General features: G+C 34.8%; 3 non-coding genes across 3 annotated transcripts; 2 read left to right on the forward strand and 1 right to left on the reverse strand.

Moving 5' to 3' along the window:
* Positions 1-257: 257 nt before the first annotated feature.
* On the reverse strand, positions 258-459 carry LOC118617977. Its single transcript, XR_004956924.1, has one exon. It is a non-coding gene; the product is annotated as a small nucleolar RNA SNORA73 family (small nucleolar RNA).
* A 15,167-nt stretch (positions 460-15,626) lies between these two features.
* On the forward strand, positions 15,627-15,754 carry LOC118618011. The gene has a single exon (XR_004956956.1). It is a non-coding gene; the product is annotated as a small nucleolar RNA SNORA1 (small nucleolar RNA).
* Positions 15,755-16,090: 336 nt separating this feature from the next.
* Positions 16,091-16,160, forward strand: LOC118618000. The gene has a single exon (XR_004956946.1). It is a non-coding gene; the product is annotated as a small nucleolar RNA Z40 (small nucleolar RNA).
* Positions 16,161-18,384: the final 2,224 nt, after the last annotated feature.

Consider the following 18,384-nt stretch of genomic DNA (forward strand, 5'->3'; position numbering starts at 1 on the left):
TCAAGTACTATGTACAGTACATGTTAGTCTAGTGGTAAGTAGCTTATTTTCAGGATATATTATGTGTATCCTACTAAAATTACTTACTGATAAAAACTGAGGGTATCCTAACAGCTTCAAGGTTATCTCTAGCTAGAAAATCCTCAGTATATATGGAGGAGGAGGCGGGTGAAATCAAAATTATCTAAGGCATTCAAGGATTGGAAGAAGCTCACACACCTGTTTTTATTTTTATTTTATTTTATTTTTTTTTCCCTAGATATTTTCTGCATGGTTTTCTCCTTAGTCATTGTCCACGGGACTCTGAGAAGCTGTAGGAATATGAAGGCTGAGACTCAAGGCCCGATTTTCTCTCCAACCATGTGGAAAAGGACTGCACATCATCGAGCAGAGCCCCGTGCTCCCCGACACCAGCGGGACAGAGCCCAGGGAGAGTGACCCCCAGGGTGTCTGCGTTGGTACACCTGTTTTATTTATTTATTTAATTTTATTTTTTTATCCTCAGCCGAGGATATTTTCCATTTTTTGTACAGACAGAGTGGGAGGGAGAGAGAGGAAGGAGAGAGAGAGAGAAACATCGACGTGAACCGCACGACCAACCAGGGCCGGGGACAAACTGCAACCGAAGTACGTGCCCTTAGCGGGAACCGAACCCGGGTCTCTCCGGACCGCAGGCCGACGCTCTAACCGCTGAGCCAAACTGGCCAGGGCGGTACACCTGTTTTAAATGTCTTTCTCAGAATTCCTTCCACAGCAGTATCCAGAACTCTTCTTCGGCGTTGTTAACATGCAGTGTTGTCTACTGTTAAATGGGTTTGCATTTATTTTTATTTTTCCCACAGCCTTTATTGTGGAACTCAAATTATCTTCTATAATAAATGATGGTGCAATTGAAACCCAGTATGTTTTAAAAATATATTTTTTTTATTGATTTTCAAAGAGAGAGATAGAAACATTGATGAGAGAGAAACATTGATAGATCCCCTCCTGCATGCCCCCCACTGGGGATTGAGCCTACAACCTGGGCATGTGCCCTGACCAGGAATCAAACTGGCAGCCTCTTGGTTCATTGATGCTCAACCACTGAGCCACAAAGGCTGGGTGAAACCCAGTATTTTTTATAGCTATTTCTCTTACAGCTTGGTGTACCTTTTGACTAAAGGTCTGGAAAATGATCCATAAACCAAGGAGTTGGGAAGACATCCAGAAAGTCTACAAAGAAGAAATAATTAAATTCCTAGATGTCTAACTGCTGGAACAAGGGATACATATCTTTAGAATTTTGATAACTGTCACACAGTAATTTTCCATCAATTTTTACCAATTTATATTTCTGTCAGATTTCACACCCTGACAGAAATAGTTTCAACTTTTTTTAGCTTTGCTAAGTTGATAACTAAAATTAATATTTTAATTTGCTTTTATTTATTTGTGAATAAATTTGTACCAGATAGAATTAAGTTTGTGTGTATAAAAGAAGAAAATCCAAGGTAATGGAAGCTTAAATCACACAATGTGATTTTTTAAAATCTTATTATTTTTAGTCCTATTAAAAATGAAACAGAAGCGGAGAAGCAGGACCCCAGGGCTGACTTGGCAGCACTGAGAAGCGACTGCGACCCAGCCTCCTGTCTCTAGCTTCACCTCGTGACCCAAACAGCTAGTGCAGCCTCCATGTTATAACTGTTCCAAAGAGCAATAAAGAAAAAGCAACCACAATGATGAAAGATACGCCTCTTCTTTTAAAAGAATTTCCTGATGTCTCCCTAGCTCTTGCACACATATTTTGAGAACTCTGGTGAAATGGTTACACATAGCTGCAACAGAAGCAACTACAAGTTTCTTTTTCACTAAGAAAAATGGGTGAATGTTTATTGGGAGACAATTATAAGTTTCTTAGTCTGAACATCTTTTTATGGGTTTGCATACCATAATCTTATTTTTTCTGTGTAATTCATATTCATGTTAATGACAACATTTCTGTTTTTATTGTACTGGTTTTCAGATCCCTTTCTATATTGGATTATTAAAAATTTTGACAGATATTTGAGTCCTAATTATATATATATCTTTTTCATTTTTCTTTTCTTTTTTTTTTTTTTTTATCCTCACCCGAGGACATTTTTCCATTTTTTGTTCAGGTAGAGTGGGAGGGAGAGAGAGGAACAGAGAGAGAGAGAGAAACATCGATGTGAAGGGAACACATCGAGTGGCTGCCACCCGCACAACCGACCAGGGCCGGGGAAAAACTGCAACCAAGGTACGTGCCCTTAGCGGGAACCGAACCCGCGTCTCTCAGGACCGCAGGCCGACGCTCTAACCACTGAGCAAAACCGGCCAGGGCTCATTTTTCTTTTGATTTAGTTCATGGTTCAGTGTGCTTTTAGATTCTCTGATGAAATTTTACATGGTGGTCATTATTTTCAGGTCACAAGGGTAAGAGGTTTGCTAATTTTTTTCTAATAAGAAAAGAAATATCAACCCTAACCCATATATATTAAGCTAAATAATGTTGAAGAAAACATTATTCTGCCACCTATTAGGACTATTGTATTGGAAGAGAGATTTAGCTCAACTCTGACACAAGAATAAGTGAGGATTTATAGCCACTGAGCAGGATGAGAAGTTTAGTGGGTGGAAAACAAAGAGGAGACACTATGGCCAGGGAGATTATTAATACGTTGACGTAACAGGATTTTTGCTGAAGGCAGACCAGGGTGATGAGATATCAAGAGTGGGTGAATTTTTGTTATACTGACTTAGCAGGATTCTTGCTACAACTTTATTAAGCAGGTTAAAAACAGGACCCAAAGCCAAATTATTTAAAAAAAAAAAAATTGACTAAGGAGAGGCTAACTAAATTTTTGTCAAGAAGAAAGTCTTTGCAAATAATTGTATGGTAAAAAGAACCAAAGAATATGTGAAACTTACTTACAAACAACTCTGTTTATGTTGACTTCCAATGGGAGTCAAATTATAGGAAGCTATTTAATAGTTATTGATAATAAAATAAATCAAAAACTCATTAGAAAGAAATGCTGAAAAAGAGGAAATGAGGCAAGAAGAGCAAAAGACAATCTAAACAGCAGTCATTTGGAAATACACAGGATTCACACTTATCAGAAAGTATGTAATCAGTCTCTATAAAAAAATTAGTAGTAGAATGTTAAACATAATATATTTTGCATTCATAAACAATTACTAATAATTTTAAAGGTACACAGAACCTGTAATCAAAACAAAATATTTTAAGATTGAAAGGTCATAACAATTTGAACATTATGTGCTTTGTGAGACTTTCTAAAAAAATGCATGGAATTAAAATGAAAGTAAAAGTGATTTTATTTTACTGTTAGTTTAAAGTAGTGTTTTATGATAACTTTTGTTTAAAAAATCTAAAACATATTGTATTAGTGGAAAAAAAAGACACCAAAATATTTGTGTCTATACATCAGCTTAGATGTCAAAAAATTACAAACAAATTATGATTTCATTATACAGTAGAAATATAATATCTAAAACTTTTAATATTATGTTGGTGATTATTATGTAATATGTAGAGAGAGATTCACTAAAAGCAAAATATTAGGGTGCTCAGGTTAATATAGTAGAGAAAATAAACATGTAAAAATATATACATACAAAAAATAAAACATAGCATTCTATCAAAAAATATACTCATTCACAGGTAACACAAATGATGAAAATAATAATAATGATGTCATCATATTTTGCATTAGATAATTTTTATGCCAGCAATTTCTTTCTAGTTCTGTTATTCTTAATGAAAATGTGAAGGCATCATATCTAAAACCTGATTTCACTGCCACTATGTATAGAAAAACAAAGGATGACCGAATCTCTGAAAAACACAAAGCTATAATGTGGACATATTTTTAATTCCTGATAATCAAAATGAAGAACTCATTACATTGCATAAATTAATTGGTAATCATCATAATCCACAGAACTCCAGTGAAATCATAATGAACTTTGTTGAATTAACAGCACCAGACTATCTTGTAATTATGTTAACACCACTGTTTCTCTTGTAAAAATGTCATAGGAAATAAATGATGCTAATATTTATTCTATGAACAACAGTTTCATAGTCCACATGGTGAGTTAAACCACTAATGGCTAATCAAAAATGATGTAACAGCTATGCCAATAAAATATAACTCACCATGAGAAAAAAATAGCTATGGATAAATGAAACAAAATTTAACATAAAAAACAAGTAACCGGTCCCAAAGAAGTTATTTAAATGAAGAGGTACTGCTGTTATCTTACATTATGTATAATTAGAGCATTCTATAAATACCCATAGTCATACCAATGAACAGAAACTGAATGCAAAGTTCCACTTTATAAGTAAAGTTTTTATTTATCTCTACACTCATTTTTGCTTCATAGGGTGTATACTTTCAGTTTCAAAGATATGAAAATGTATATTCTATACTTTAATAAAAGGTTGATCAGATTAAATATTTTAAAAGTATGTCACTTGTTTTAGAAGTTGCTGTTAGCTTTGCATAAATGTCTCATGGGCACACTGTAAATATTTATTATAAATATATTACATTTATAATAATTCAAAGTAGTTAAAAATAAAAATTGATTGTATAATTTTATTTATATGTGGAATTTAATGAACAAACTGAACTACCAAGCAAAATAGAGACAGACTCAGATAGAGAGCAGGCAGACAGCTCAGGAGGAGCTGAGGGGTGGAGGGATTGAGTAAAAGAGAGAAAACTCATGGACATGGACAATAGTGTGGTGAGTGCAGAGGGGAGGGAAGGTGGATGGAGGTAGTAGAGGACATAGAGGGGATAAATGGTGATAAAAAATAAAACGTTTTAATCAAATGTATACTTATAAATAAATACTTGAGGAATTCTAAAATATAAACATACATACAGACCACACATATACATATATACACAAATATATATATGTCATCAGAATTTAATCTACATTAGCAAAGATAGCAAAAAAAATTTTGTCTTGAGGGCCAATGTGTGCTTGGATTGTTATCTTGAGAAGGATAGTGATGTTGAACATAGATTTAGTAAGAAAGATTATTAAAAAGGTCAAATGGCTCAGCTGGTATGGCTCAGTGGTTGAGTGTCGACCCATGCACTGAGAGGTCAGGGCACATGCCCAGGTTGTGGGCTAAATCCCCAGTAGGGGGCTTGTAGGAGGCACCCAATTGATGTTCTCTCTAATATCAATAAAGAACAATATTTTTAAAAAATAAAAAGGGCAAGATGAGCCTTTATGATAGTCTTTGTCCATTTTTCTACTTGGTACAACTAAAAATTTGGACTTGAAGGAAAAAAAGCTAAATTATTCATGGTAAGGTGCTAAAAATATATTATTTTCCCTGTTTTCTGCACACTTACAGGATTTTATATACATTGTAGTTTCATTATATAGAAATTATCACAACTTTTTATTATTTTAAAAGTCCTTCTTCTGTAGTAGAGTATGATCTTCTTCATGGCATTATCTCTAATAGTACATGCTCAATAAGGGTTTATTTCATGAATAAATGAATGAACAGGTGGTGTCCTTCTGAGATTTAGACATTCGTATTTTCTTCGTGGGAGCAACCCAAAAGCAACGATTGAAAATATTCAGTCCTAAAGCTAAATACATAAGCCATGTATTAAATCAAGCTGGCATGCTATATATTTCCTATTCTAATGAACTGTATAATTTAACTCATCGGATAAGATCTCTCCTCTGCCAAAGGCAGCTCTTCCATCTAACCTCATCGCACGGTTGGAAAGAACACTCGCTGTTTCCTGAATGAGTTCAGCTTAATGCCTCCTGAACGTGCCAGATTTGAGAGGATGGCAGAGATGCAGATGGCAAAGAGGAAAGTGCAGCCATGAGCTTCTACAGAATATGTATTAATTCAGATGGCTATTAAGTACTGAACATTATTGGAAAAGAGCCTTGTAATGCCACATAAAATAAAAAATGTCACAGAACCCTGAAATCAATGCATTTTCAAAATTTCAAAAAAAACTTACTTTAACATAAAATGTGCCAAATACATTTTATTGGTGGCCTTTTACTGCAATATATATATTAAATATATACAATATATATATTTGTATATTATATATATGTTTATATGTGTATATATTAATATATATCTTCACCTGCTTATTTATATGTACTCTTTTTATGTGCCATTAACTCTTCAAAATACTGAGGATTCAAAGCAAAAAAATAATACAGAAAATCTTTCATGAAGTCCATTTGATTCATTTTGCGAATGTGGTAAGTATGGGTTTACAATATCCAAATATAACATCAGTTCTAATCAATAAAACAAGCTGGAATAACTGAATATATACTGTTTAAAAACTGGAAAGCAAAATACTTCTCTATACTGAAAATACTGCAAACTATTTTCATGAGCAAACATTTAGTTCTACTATTTTAAAAGAAAAAAATGTATTGAAGGTCATGACATTCTCTTTAGTGATTTCTAATTAACATTAATAAAATGATGTCTCAAAATATTACTTGCCCCCATTTTTTTCATTAGAAAAAGAATATATATTTTATTCCAAGACTTTGGATATAAAAAGAAAAATATTATGTTCGATGTCTTTGCAAAAACATATATATATATATATATATATATATATGTAAATGTTATATAATAATATATGCAAAAATAGAGCAAATAAAATGCTTGTTTTTCCCTGAGATGTACAGAGAAAGTTTACCTGGAATATAGAAGTGCTAGAATAAGAATGAAAAAACAAAACAAACGAAAAGTTGTGCTAGTGATGACAGCATGTATAAAGGGAAAGGGAAAGTAGCATCATGGGCACTTTGGCAACTAGTACTTTCTTATACAGTGAGCATATATTATTTGCAGAGGTGAGGCTAGAGATAAGAGCTTTCCACTTCTTGCAATATCACAGACTGAACTAATATGGACCCCTCGTGTGGCCTAAAATAAAAAAAAAATTAATAAAAAACTTTAAAAAGGGGAGAGAGATGAGTGTGAAAAACTTCCTTTGGTATTTCTTGGTTTGTAGCTATATTACCCCAATCTCTATATCTTTCATTACATGGCTTTCTTTTCGATGAGTGTCTGTATGTCTCCAAATTTTCCTGTTTATGGGGACATCAACCATTGAAATTAGGACCCGCTATAATCCAGTATAATCTCATCTTAACTGTATTGTATATTCAAAGACTGTATTTCCAAATAAAGTTTATATATATATGAAGGGGAGAGGAGAACATAATTCAACCCACAAGATAGACCAACGAATTTTCATGATGTAGGACAAAAATCTGCATTATGCATATGCAGAGTCTCAATTTATCTCACCTGTCTGATGCCAGAATTGACAATGTGAGTGATAACTTAAAAAGTAATTTCAAACTGGTTGAATTCTCTTATCTCTTAAGAATGGAAATGAAAAACTCTTTTTCTAGATGCATTCATATAACCCAATAAGAGACTACCACAGAAAAATGAAAAACAAAATCAAACAAAACACAGGCAGTTATTAAAAATCCTATTATTAATTGAGCCCTCATTAGAGAGAGACAGCTGACACAATGAACAAATGAATGCAAAAGTAATATGTTTAGATTCAGCTTATCTCTGCATCACTGTGGTTACCCAAGGTGCACTTATTTCATGGACCCTGGTGAGCACCTCAAACAAACAATCCAGGATCTCTACTCACTGGTTCCAATCACCTGTCAATCCTAGAATAGTGTTCTTTTTATGGGCATCAACAAATCTTACTTTAATATATCCCTCAAATTGTCAGTGATTTCCTGAGGATAATACCCTATTTGGCCAGTTTTCTATTGAATCCTTGCCTGACTATGTGGCCAAGTCATTGGCCATTGCCCATCAGTCTGTAAAACTCAAGCATAGGGGCAAGCAACATGCAATTTTAGCTACCAAGCTGACCTGTTTCAAGCTTTCTCAGAGAGGTAGCCTTCCAACCAAGATGCTACCCATTCACTTTGGAACTGTCGTCTGTAAACCAAGCAGCTTTGTTGGTTAATCAAGAGTTGTTTATAGATTACCACTCAAGTGGCAATAGAACTGGGCAGCTCTTCAGTTTGTTCCTAAGTTGATCCTGGGGGAAAAGAGTCTACCTGTTTATGAATACGTTAAGTAAGCACCTCTTTGCATTCCCCTATACGTAGCATGTTTCTGCATATACAATTTCCATATTATTATGGAACATGTCTGGGCACCGTCTTTCCCATTAGGTTGTTTCTCTTATATCACTTCTAGGACATTATGGGTATTTCATGTTTCAAGATTATTTTATGTCATTTACTCATAGGGGCAGTTTGACTAAATGTCTGATAGCAAGCTCATAATTGCTCTCAAGTGAAAATTCTCTAAATGAAATTCCAGAAGTTATTGCTGGTTAGTGCTCACAGGCTTTTACCATAAGCCCCTGTCTCTGTAAAGACTCAAAGACTCCTTTCAAGTAGTTTCATTGATAGGAATTAGCAGTATTCCCAGATGTTAAATATCCCCTCAAATCTAAATAAACCAATGAGATGTTGATATTCCAACATGTTTTGTCCAAGAAGCATTTTTATTTTTATTTTTTTTATTTTGAGAATACTTTTATTAAAGCTGAGAACAGTGAAACAAGGAAGGGCCTAGGACTGAAGAAGCAACAGGAGAGACCTAGGCTGGTCTCTTTAGCTCCTTGGAAAGTCAGAGAAAAGGGAGCCTTGGAGACAGGTTCAGAAGTTAGCCTGGATAGTGGCTGCTGTCCGTTGCTTCCCTGATCACAAGTCTCCTGGGGTCACTTAGACTTTAGGAGATGCGCTCCTGTGGGAGAAGAGAAAGGGGTGGGGGGTGCTCCTGGAAGAGAGAGCATGTCTCCAACAAGCATTTTTAAGCTAAAAATTGGTGTGTGCTCAGGATTAGGACATGGACATCTTTGGGGGCCATTATTCAGCTTACCACATATAGCTATTGATTTGCACATGTATTTGCTAGAAATGTTAATATGATTTAAAAATATTTATATAATATAAATGTTAATAAACTTTTATTTATTCATTAAACATCTATTAAATGTCCATGAAATAAAGATTATATGTAAATTTTTTATACTACTCAATTGTATTTTTTCTATTTTTTTAAAAAAAATATTATTTTCTTCTTTATTGATCCCAGAGAGAGAGGAAGGGAAAGAGAGAGAGAGACAGAAACATTGATGAAAGAGAACATCGGTTGGTTGCCTCCTGTATGCCCCTACCAGGGATTTGGCCCACAACCTGGGCATGTGCCCCAACCAGGAACTGAACCTGCAACCTCCCAGTGAATGGGTCAATGCTCAACCACTGAGCCACACTGGCCAGGCCACAATTGTATTTTTTAAAAATATTTTCCAAATGTACATATAAAATATTTTTTAAAGCCAAGCATGTGTGGCTCAGTGGTTGAGCATCGACCCATGCACGGAGAGGTTGCCAGTCTGTTTCCGGTCGGGGCCCATCTCTCTCTCTCTCTTCCTTCCTCTCTTTATAAAGAAAAAAAAATTTTAAAAGATTACATAAATTGATAGTGATTTAATACAAAGAAAACATTATACATTCTTGGAACTGTACATGTGAGAGAGGACTATTCTTTATATTAGCAGTAAATTTGTGTTTACATCAGGAGGTTTAATAGTATTTTAATTAAAATGACACAGATCATAAATTTTAAGTAGTTTAATTTAATACAAAATGTATGTGAATAACGTAGAAATCATCTTCCTGTTTTTTTTTCCAATTGCCATCTCAGGTTAAGGACAAAATATATCACTTTATTTTTCCTACAATTTCCTGCTTAATTCTTGCCACCCTCTTCTCACCTTTCCACTAAGTAGAGATTCTTCATAACTAGGAGAAAAAAGCACAATGCCAAAGTATAGTTATAAACATCTGCCTGATATCAAATATTTTATAACTCAATGAGAGATAGTGGTTAATGAAATTGATAAGATTGAAACACATCAAATAATGCTTTACCATTTTAATCCCACTATAAACCTCTTCAATGTCAATAAGTCAGCAGGATCAAACTTGCCAGTAACATTTTTCAAAAGTACAAACTTATATAAACATTGCAGGTAGATTTAAATGTTATTTTATTATTTAAAATTATGTATTTTTTAGGTTTTATTGAACTGAATTATAAAGCCAAAAAATTCGGTAAAGACAACGAGGTTGTCAGTGAGAGAGAAAATATATTTGTAATAATACAACAATAATAATAGTAACCTAATCATTTTAATTGTAGAATGCCACTACTAAACAACTGGGAGCATTATTTTAAATGATTTTTCTTAAATCTATAAACAAATATTAAAGAATACTTTGAGTATGAGGTATGAATAACAGTAAATAGACCTATATTATTTCTTATAGTTTTGTTTTATGTTTTATCTAGCTAACATTTACCTAAAATTTAAATACCTAGAAAGTACTATTTGGCTAGCATCTATTATTATTCAATTTGGCTACTTTGACAAAATCCTAACTGTTCTCTAACTTAGTGGGTAATATCGTAGCATGATTTAACCAGATTATCATTAGAGAAATTAAACTAGTGATACTTACACTTTAAAACAATACAAATATATTATTATAATGGAGTTTAATCAAACTTTCTAAAAGTAGCTTTGTCCAGTGTGTCTCAGTGGTTAGAGCATTGACCCACACACCAAAATGTTGCATGTTCGATTCCGGTCAAGGGCATCTACCTGGATTGCAGGTTCAGTCTCCAGCCCCAGCGGGGCACATGTGGGAGGCAGCCAATCAACGTCTCTCTCACATGGATGTTTCTCTCTGTCTCCCCACTCTCTCCTTTCCACTCTCTAAAAATAAATGAAAAAAATACACTCAGGCAGGCATTAAGTACAAAAAAGAGAAAGAGAGAAATTCATCATAAATAAAACTGATAGCACTAACATAGTCACAGACAAATACATAATTAGAACAAGGGAGAGAGAGAGACCCATGTGTATTATGGGAACTTGTAAATTATAGCAGGACCAATCGATGAGGTAAGAATCAATTGTTTATTGGAGTTGGGAAACTTACTTTACTATTTAGAGAATAATACATTAACTCATAACATTTTCTCAGAAGAATAAAATACAAGTGAGAAAACAAACTTACAGAACATAGAGATTTTAATCAAGAAAAATACATTTCATAATGTTCTAGTCAAGACGGAGGCACAGGTGAATGTGGTATCGCTTTTTCCCACACCCACATCACATTTACAACTATATTTCAGAAAAACCATCATTCAGGACTGCCTGAAATCCAATTGAACAGAAGTCTTACAACTAAAGATATAAAGAAGGAGCTGTATCAGAACAGGTAGAAGGAGTAGAGACTCTGAAAAGGCTGGTTCCACACCCACCTATGCAGAGAAAAATCAGGAGGGAGATCTCAGCTGCGGAGGTCACTCCTCAAGAGCAAAGGGGTCCCAGCCCTGGCTGGTTTGGCTCAGTGGTTAGAGAGTCAGCCTGCAGTCCAGAGCGAACAAGGTTTGATTCCCACTGAGGGCGCATACCTTGGTTGCAGTTTGTCCCTGGCCCTGGTTGGTCATGCGTGTGGCAGCCACTCGATGTGTCCCTTTCACATCGATGTTTCTTTCTCTCTCTCTCTCTCTCCCCCACTCTATCTGAACAAGAAATAGAAAAATGTTCTTGGGTGAGGATAAAAAAAAGAAAAAAAAGAGCAAGGGGGCCCACACCAGGACCCCCAGCCCAGCTGTCCAGTGCCAGGAAATAAATTCCCCATAATTTCTGACTGTAAAAACCAGCAGAGATTTTAGCTGCATGACACAGAGGGCTGCTAGAGTCTCAGACTAATTCCTCTTAAAGGGCCTGCACACAGACCTACTCAGACTCACCTGTCCTGAGTTCTTGTACTGGAGCAGCAGTTGAAAGTCACCAGAGACATACAGAGAGGAAATAAATTGTCTGGCATCAGGGATGAGAGCTGGAGGGGATGCTTTCTCCAAGAAAAAAAGAGCTGGCAGAGGTCATTTTCCCTTTTCTGAATATCACCTCCCCCATGGAGCTGGCAGCCAGGTGCCATATCTGAGTCTCCATCAACCTGGCTATCACTGTTCACCTGCCCTGGTGTTTCCGGAGACCCTGCCCCAACCAACTGGCTCACCCACCCAAGCTGTTTCCAGTGGTTTTTCAATATGAATAGCCTGTCTTGGTTCATGCTACAGACTTTTCTAAAATCTCTTAAACAAGCAACACCTGGTCTCTGTCCCATACCTCTCACTAAGTGGCCCCAGGCCCAGCACTAGCAGCATCCAGCCTTGGTTCGCAGCTGGCAGATGACCTTGGCCTGCATCTCCCAGGAGGCCTCAGAACCAACCACCCAACCACCTCCACAAGAGATGCACTGAAGTGGGGCACTCAGGAGGCTCCCAAGCCCTGCTGCTCCATAGGGTTGGCCCCTGCACAGCTGATCCTCCATGATGGTTGCAACCAATCCTCACAGTCAATTGGCCTGGTATAAATCACTCCCATTAAGGTGCCAATAACAATCAAGGCTCAACTACAACAAGAGAGTGTACATAGCCCTCACAGGGGGTGCACCTGAAGTGCCCAGCTTAAGCAAACAGAGGGGCTGTTCCACTGGATCCTACAGGATACCTACAAATAAGACCAATCTACCAAGCCCAGGAGACATAACAGCTCTATGTAATACAAAGAAACAAACAGAGATGCAGCCCAAATCAGCAAAGAAATATGTCCTAAATGAAAGAACAGAACAAAACTCCAGAAAAAGAACTAAACAAAATGGAGACAAGCAATCTGCCAGATGCAGAATTCAAACCATTGGTTATAAGGATGGTCAATGAACTAAGGGGAGGAGTAGACAAACTTAGTGAGAACGTCATCAAAGAGAGAAAACATAAAAATGGAGCTAGAAAACATAAAAAAGAACTAGACAAAAAGGAACAACACATTAACTGAGATGACAAATACATTACAGAGAATCAACAATGGAATAGATGAAGCAAAAAATCAAATCAGAGATTTGGAAGATAAGGAAATAGAACAGCAAAAAGAAAAAAGAATAAGAAAATTGAGGACAGAATAAGGATCCTCTGGGACAACTTTAAGTGCACCAACTTTTGCATCATGGGGATGCTGGAAGACGAAGAGAGAAAGCAAGAAATTGAAAAACTATGTGAAAACATAATGATGGAAAATTTTCCTAACATGGTGAAGGAAATAGACATAAGATTCCAAGAAGTACAGAGAGTCCTAAACAAGATGAACCCTAAAAGGCCCACACTAAGACACATCATAATTAAAACAACAAAGCTTAAAGACAAAGAATCTGAAAAGCACCAAGAGAAAAGCAGTTAGTTACCTACAAGGGAGCTCCCATAAGTATCAGCTTATTTTTCAACAGAAACTTTGTAAAATAAAAGGGATTAACAAGAAATATTCAAAATGATCAAAAGCAAGTAGCTACAACCAAGATTACTCTACCCAGCATGGCTATCATTTAGAATCAAAGGACAGATAAAGAGCTTTCCAGACAAGAAAAAGCTAAAAGAGTTCATCACCCAAACCAGTATTACATGGAATATAAAGGGGTTTTCTTTAAGGAGAAGAAAAAAAAAAGATAAAAAAATTTGAACAATAAAATGGCAATAAATACATATATATCACAAATTACTTTAAATGCAAATGAATTCAATGCTCTCATCAAAAGACATATGGAAGCTGAATAGATAACAAAAGATCACCCTTATATATGCTATCTACAAGAGACTCACTTAAGATCAAAACACATGTACAGACTGAAAGTAAAGGGATGGAAAAAAGATATTGCATGAAAATGAAAACAAAAACAAAAAGCCGGAGTAGCAATACTCATACCAGACACACTCAACTTTAAAACAAAGGCTGTATAACAAGAAACAAAGAATGCCCCAGCAATTCCACTTTTGGGTTTTTATATGAAGAAACCAAAAACACTAAATTGAAAAGATATATATATATATATACACATATATATATATATATATATATATTCATTGCAGCATTATTTACAATAGCCAAGATATGGAATCAACCTAAGTGACCAACAATAGATGAATGAAAAAAGAAAAAATGTTGCATATTTACAATAGAATATGACTCAGCCATAAAAAAAATAAAATGTTGCCATCTGTAACAACATGGATCCACCTAGAGAGTATTGTGCTGAGTGAAATAAGTCAGACAGAAGAATACAAGTGCCATATGATTTCACTTATATATGAAATTAAAAAAAAAAAAACAATGAATGAACAAGAAGAACACAAAGAGACTTATAGATACAGAGAACATTTTGATTGTTGCCACATGGGAGAGAGTTTGGGGGTTTGTGTGAAAAAGGTAAAGGGATTAAGAAATACAAATTGGTAGCTACAGAATAGTCACAGGGATATAAAGTACAGCATCGGGTATATAGTCAATAATATAATAATGATGGATGGTGTCAGATGGGTACTAGATTTATTGGGGTGATCACTTTGTAATTTATATGTAGTGTTGTTCTATGTCAACTGTAATTGAAAAGTCAAAAATTATTTTTAGAGTAAAAAAATATACGTACATAAGATTAAGGTGGATAAAGTTGTTTTTATTTAAAAGGGAAAAATATCCAAGAGCAAAAGAAAACATGTGGTTTTAATCAGATGAAGATTGATAATTTATTTTCTATAAAAGATACCATAATAAACAATCAAAAGATAAATGATCAAAAGATTTGTCAAAGATAGTTGCAACATAATAATAACATAGGATTAGATCTAACATATTTTAAATCTATGTGAATATTATAATTTGACAGGAAATTCACAATAGAAATAATTAAAATGGCTTATACACATATAAGAAATGTCCAAACTCATTAGTAAATAGAAGTATACATATTATTAAAATAATGAGAAATAATTTTAATTCACTAGAAAGGCAAGACTCCAATTTTAATAACATAAATTTGTAGTGAGTTTCTGAGGAAACAGCAGTCCTCATGCACTGCTGGCCGGAACGTGCACGTGCACAGCCGTTTTCTGGGTAGCATTTAGGAAATGTTTCAGTGATCCAGTAACTCTGCTTCCAATGTATGTGCCTTAGAGAAAGTTGTGGAAAGCTACAAAGAGATATACACAAGGGTATTCGTTGCAGCATTGTTTAAAATAGCAAAAAATTTAAAACAGCTTAAATATTCTTTCAATAAAAAAATAAAATGTGGTCTAAGCAAATTATGGAATAAAATAAAGCAGAATAAAATAAAAAAGAATGAACTAAGTTTATTTGTATCCCCATGTGCAGAACTCAAAAACAGAATATTCAGTGAAAAACAGTAAGAAAGAAGCAGGCAGGAGAAACTACGCAGCACAATGTCACATATGGAAAATATTTACAATGGGTATCTGAGATCAAGATGTGTAGGCTTTGCCTACTGATGAGTGAAGATGCAAAATTGAATCGAATATAAAAATAAAAAGAAAAAAGAAATTTTTGTGTTATACATTGTGTGTGACTGATTTAAAAACAAAAAATACTTATTGCTCATTTTAGATGAAAATGGGCACTGTTCGTGGTGTGCAGAAATTGCTAATGTGGCTACTTTGGGACACAGGTTATGCTTCTATGACAGGACGTTTATTGCAGGGGTGACCGCACCTGTAATATTTTAGCCGGGCTCAAGGAGTAAAAACTGGGTGTAAAAAAACTTTCAATATTAGAAACAATTAAGGAATACATCTTAGATCATTTGTCAGAATGCCAATGCACTTCTTAGAATTCTAAGACTCTAATAAAGTAAACTGCTTGAAGAATATAGGTAAGAGTCTAATTTACTCCTTCAAATTCCCTTCTAGACATAAACTTATTCTTTATAAAACTTCAATATTAATGTCTTTGCATTTATGTATCTAATTCTTGCAGCATCCCATTCTGGTGGTTTATTATCACCCCAAGAAAAGATTCGATATTAAAAGGGCTATCATGTGTTTGTCTGTGTGCCAGCATGAGGTTATGATGTTGGGCAAATGTTCAACTGCTCTGATGGGTTGAATGAAAATAGCCTTCTGAACAGCTAAGAAAAAACAAAAACTAGAACACACTTGATAACTTATATTCTTGCTCAATTTAACTCCCATCAAAAACCCAGGTTTTACCTAGAGATTTGTATAGAGTGTTAATCTAACAAACAAGTCAAGGCATGATTTAATTTAAATGACCAAATATGATATCTAAGTATCATTACCTAAAATTTGTAAACATTTTGAAGGGCTATAAGGAGAAAGATACTCTAACATTTTACTGATGATTCAATATTTTATTTAATTAATGTATAAAATATATACTCTGTATCATAAGCATTTATGTTTTTAGATAGTTATCTTTTATTATTAAAAACGGAATAATTAGTAAAGATAAGATAAAAAATATAGTTAACTAGAAAATATGTCATATTCTGAGTAATTTCAAATGTGATAAATTATATTAAGTAGGCACATAGGATCTTAATTGTTTTTATACATGCCATATGATTTTTATAAATTTAGTATCCTTAAAGTTACTTCAAACTAAAAAAAATGAGTATTTTCATTCCTTTCTTGCCATTCTCCCATAAGTATTTAAGAACTCTATGTTAGACACAAATATAAAAGTGTTTTCTCTTAAAACTGGTTAAAATATCACATATATGTATTTGTTTACAGAACTATAATATTTTTTTATATAAAACCCCAGGATACATTATATATGTAAAATTTTTCATAGGATCATAGTTTTTTTTCTGACACTGACAAAGCAACTAGTGTCAAATGAAAGAATAACATATTCCATAGTCCAGGAATGAGGACATGAGGTATTACTCCACGGACTATGGAAACTTCAGTGGGTGCTTTAGACAGCTGATGATTTTCAAAGGAACACAGAAAACATGAGAGTTTTTCTAGATAGCTGGACTGAGTCATGAAGTACTGTAATTACTAGGTTTATAGAAATCAGTTCTCATAGTAGGAAGCCAGTGTATTTTATCCAAAATTAGAGCTACTTGAAAAGGTATCTGTGAGCCAGGTAACCCTTTTTTTCTGAATTTCTCTTTAGTAGCTGATGAACACTAAATGTGGGTCTTTTGGTAGTAACTGAAATGCTTGATATTTGATGGCAGCTAAATTAAAACACTTGAGATTCAGTGATGCAAGTTTCATGAGATATGGGGATCTGAGAACTGACCACAATTTAAACGTACTCATCTGTATTTTAAGATGTTTTCTTTAAGCCCTGAATTAGATGTGATATTTTTGGTGCATCTTCAGTACACCTTTTTATTAATCCATGTTACTAAAACATATAGCAAAACATTAACATTGTCACAGGGCTATCTATAAATTGCTACAGTTAAAGCTAAAATATGAAATGAAACAAAAAATGTGAATGAGCATTTACTTTAATACATATACAAAACTGAAAAGGAAGAAAATGAATTGTTAAAATGTGTATCCTAAGTATTTGAAAACTTTATTTAATAACCAGATATTAATGGAGAAATATTAAAAAACAAAATTATCTCTCATTCAGGAGAGTGCCTTTCACAGTTTAGCCTGAATGAAACGACTCGTGTCCACGCAGGGATGGCACTCCATGGCTCTCTCTTCTGGATCTATGTCAACAATGATCATTATTCTTCTAAAACAAACTCTGAGAGCAGCAAACCTGGCTCAGGCAGATTATGCTCCAGCCAAAAACTGAGGCATAACTGTCATCGCTGTCATTCTTCTGGCTTTCAGAAATACGAGGAACAGTGCGGGACGAGCTATTGACAAACTCGCGCAAGTGTCCCGGTGGACGACCACTCTGTGAGTCATCCACCCAGCCCATACCTGCCAGAAAGTGAGGGAGAAGCAAGAACATCATCTGACATTCTGTGTCATTCCCAGTAAATTTGAGGAAAACAGATGGGAATTCAGAAAATCGGTACTTTTCAAAATAGTTTGGTCAGTGTCTTAATTTGGGTTTCCAGACCCTAACTCAACACTTGGAATGCAAGTTGTTTATTTTGAACATGATCCTAGGAAACTTCCACAGGCAGTACAGAAATGAGGCAGGGATGTGACATGTATCAGTTTCCTTCAGGGCAATTATATCAAGTAGTCACAAACTTGGTGGCTTAAAACAACAGAAATATATTCTCTCATAGTTCTGGGGTCCAGATTCCAAAATCAAGATGTCAGCAGGGCCACACTCACCCCAAGGGTCCATGGTTGAACCATCTCTGCCTTTTCAGGTTCTGGTGGCTCCTGGCATTCCTTGG

Source organism: Molossus molossus, unplaced genomic scaffold (assembly GCF_014108415.1).
Source record: "Molossus molossus isolate mMolMol1 unplaced genomic scaffold, mMolMol1.p scaffold_m16_p_5, whole genome shotgun sequence".
Lineage (NCBI taxonomy): Eukaryota > Metazoa > Chordata > Mammalia > Chiroptera > Molossidae > Molossus > Molossus molossus.